Source organism: Ailuropoda melanoleuca, chromosome 12 (assembly GCF_002007445.2).
Source record: "Ailuropoda melanoleuca isolate Jingjing chromosome 12, ASM200744v2, whole genome shotgun sequence".
In the NCBI taxonomy this organism is placed as follows: Eukaryota; Metazoa; Chordata; class Mammalia; order Carnivora; family Ursidae; genus Ailuropoda; species Ailuropoda melanoleuca.
The window spans coordinates 23,782,274-23,786,113 of NC_048229.1; positions in this window are offsets into that span (position 1 = coordinate 23,782,274).

Sequence of the window (3,840 nt, forward strand, 5' to 3'; positions counted from 1 at the left end):
TCTCTGTCAAATAAATAAATAAAATCTTTAAAAAAAAAAAAAAAAGAAAGAAACCGTGGGCAAGACACCATCCAAATGCTCTCGGTTACAAGGCGATGAGGCAAGAGAGAGGGGAGCCTGGGGAGGAGGGGGGAAGAGAAGAGAAAGAAGCAAGAAGGGCTAGGAGGTAGAAAAGGATGGCAGAAGTCCAGCCACAATTCTGTGTCCATAAACATAGAAACAGACAGCACGTCTCCATCCCGCCACTGAGTCATTAAAATAGGCCCGGCAATCCAAGTCTCATCTGTTCACATCTACACAAAGCTCAAATGCATGCATTTAGGAAAGTCTTGACAGCAACAGAAACATTCCCTTAAGGTTTCTTTTCCTGTATCACACATTATCAGTGACTGGAAGTCGGCGGTGCCCGCAACCAGGCATTTGAGCACACAGAACCCATGCGGGGGGCACTGCCTGGGCCTGGGGGTGCCGGGCAGCTGGCTGCAAGCAATTGTGGGGCACTCCAGGAGGACTGCCACATGTACCAAGCGATGGCTGGAGTTGGGGAAATGAGACGGGGGGCTCTAAAGCACGCTCAGAACATCAGGACTGGTCTTTGCTCTCAGAAATGTCCCCCAGGAAGGAGCAGGCCTTCCTGCTAAGAAAGCCCCCATGTGCGCTGGCAAAGCACAAATCCCCACCTGCCGACTGCCGTGTGGCCTCCGACTCGCCTCTGCTGGCAGTCTTCTGAGAACGTGGAGCCCGGGCTCCCCCAGGCTGCCAATGCCGCCCGCAAACTCAGTCCCTACTTCGCTGGCTTATTTGGAACCCTAACTTTTTCTACATAAAACCTGCAGTTTTGATGGGTGCTCATTAGATTGAGTTGTCTTGCTTCTGCAGCTGAAAGCTAGCTGCTTCCCTTGGCCTATGTTTAGAGGCTGCAAGGGGTGGACATCCATGAGAGGTCCCCGTTGCCTGATGATGAAGGCTCTGAATGGTAGTTGCGAGCGGGGACTGTAGATGTCAAGGGGGTCAAGCTGCTGGTCTGTGGGAACATCAGGGGTGAACAATGAGCTCTCTCAGCAGGTGTCAACTTAGAGGTATGACCCCGAGTCAAACGGCAGACCATCGGGGGACCCCTCCTGTGCACTGGATCTTGGGGGATCCCCCACCTTAGAATCTGCACTCAGCCACATGACTTACTCTGAACAACAGAGCGCAGCACAAATGACTCCATACCAGTGCCAAGCCCAGGTCTCAAAAGGCCTTGCATGCTTCTGCTTGCTTTCTTGAAAACTGCCACCATGGCTACATACACCTGAGCTGGCCTGCCAGGGGGTGAGACATGCATGGCTCAGTTTCTCCCACATTCCTGGCCAAGAGTCGGCCGACCGTCAGAAGCGGAGTGGCCTCGTTGGCCATCAGCTGATCACAGACACATGAAGAAATCCATCTCAGACCAGAAGACCCTCCCAGCCCATATGGTCAACCCACAGAATTGCAAGCGAAACAAATGGCAGTGTGAAGCCACCGAGTTTTGGGATGCTTTGTTACGCAGCATTACTCATGCTGACAGCTAACTGATACAAGGGAGTGAGAAGTGTTTCACCTGCCTTGAACCTCCTGGGGAAAGATCAGGCAGCTACCATGAGACTCGGTCCCCATCTGGGTCTGGGTCACTGGGTTGACACAGTCTTCCACAGGGAATGTTTCTCTCCTTCGTATTAAAAAAAATTCCCGAAGTGAAGAAACGAAAAATAACCCATATTCACACATTTCTCTGTTGATATATATTTTCTCTATATATAGACACAACGCTTCAGTAAACAGTTACAAGATATGTTGGCAACACTGAGAAAAGGAGGAGGGCACTCCATAGACGGAACGACTTCCCACACACTCGATTTCCAGGACAAAAGGACGCACACGATATACGGAGACCGAAATAAGCACAGTAAGCCGAATAAATAGGAGTGGTTCCAAATCACAACCGCGGACACGTCTCTGGAACACCACGAGAGAGAAGGCGGAGAGGGGACTGTGTCCTATACTTTGTGACTGGTCTGTCAAGAAAATAAATAAGAATCGGAAGGTCTAGGACCTGGGTCTTGCTAAAATGATGTCCTCTGTAACGAACAGCTGAGTGGCTAGATGCGCTTTGATCCGGAGGGGAGGGACCTTTTGCACAGTTCCCCCCCATCTTGGGAAGGCGGAGACCAGAGCTAGGACATGCATTTGTCACGGAGCACACTCTTTCGAGGCAAGGATCATGTAGGTCTCGTCTGTCCTGCTCAAGAGGCCCCCGCAGCAGGGACTAGGGGGGTTGGGTGCAGCTGAAGGCACTGGGGCCGAGGGGTTGGCCTTCACAAGCACGCAGGGCAGGGATTCCTCCCCCTCCTGGTTTCCTCAGGACAGAGGACTAACGTACCCTTTCTATGAACGCTTCCATGTGCTTTGAGTCTCCTCCCCTCTCCAAAATGCCTCCCTGCCATTCTGGGGAGGAGCCTTCCAACCTGATGCTGTTTCTCCTGAGATTCCCATGCATTCTCAGAAGAGAGTTGGCAGGACGGCTGGACAGAAGGATGGGTAGCCAGGGCGAAGCAGCCAGCTCAGGGTCTGTCAGTGATTGGCAGCCCTCTGTGTGAAGACACGGAGGGGACCATGCCCAGACTTAGCCAGTTCTTCAGCACGTTTCCCAAGGAAAACACATGCCCCTGTCTACCCAGGCTGACCTCTGCCTTCCTTTTCTTCCTTTGTCCTGAGCGAGCAAAGGCACCTAGGGAGAAGCCCACCTCCCAGACTTCTCTGGAAGTGTCTTTCACCAACACACACCTTCCCAGCTTCTGGCGCACCAGACCCAATGTCTAGGAGAGGCGAAGTCTTCCCTAGGAGACAAGAAAGGGACATGTGCTCTGCCCTGCCTCGGGCGGGGGGGGCGGTGGGCAGAGGGCTCTGGGCAGACCCCGGGGAGCCTCAGGCTGTCTCACACACAAAGCTTCCAGGGAGAGGCTTTTCTTGAAAAAAAAAAAAGAAGTCTCTCCTGGGGTCAGGTGGAGGAGAAAAGAACGAGAGAATACAACAGAGGGAATCCAGACCCTCAGAGGGATGTGGACTCCTGTGGGCCTTTTCCGAATAGGAAGAAGCCTCAGGACACAGGAGATGTAAAGAAAAGGCGGGGAGGGAGATACACTGGTAGCCCCTCCTCGAAGTCAGTCGGTTCTCAAATAGGGACACCTGGCCATATCTGGAAACGTTTTGGTGGTCACAACTGGGTTGGGGAGGGGGCCCTACTGGCATCTAGCAGGTAGGGGCCAAGGTTGCTGCTCCACACCCCACAATACGCAGCCCCTCTCAGAAAAGAGCTACCCAGCCCAATGTCAACAGGGCCGAAGTGCAGAAACTGCTCCAAGCTAGCCTTCCAGCCATGTTCTGGAATACTTCCAGAGGCCCGTTTCAGAGCACAGAGGCAGCCCCACAGACCTCTCCTACACCAATTCCCCCAAAAACTCCCTCCCCACGTCGCATCTGACAGAACAGTTTGGAGGGACTGAGACAGAGTCAGAGAGAGGCAACCATTCTAGAAGCCACCCACGAAAATGCTCCCTCCGTCCACAGACGCACCCTGACTCCCACAAGGGAGGAATCCCAGACTTGGACAATCTTTGGTCAAACGGGAAAACGTAAGGCTGAACTGAAGGGGCAACCCCTCGACCCCACCTGCCTGGGCGGCCAGAGTTGGGGTAGTTTCTCTTTGCACAGAAGTCCATGCTCAGGAACAGACACCGGGACCTTGCTCCCAGGGCCGCCAGGAGGAAAAGCGGGCTGGAGGGGCGGGCGGTGGCTCGGCGGACACGGCTGGGG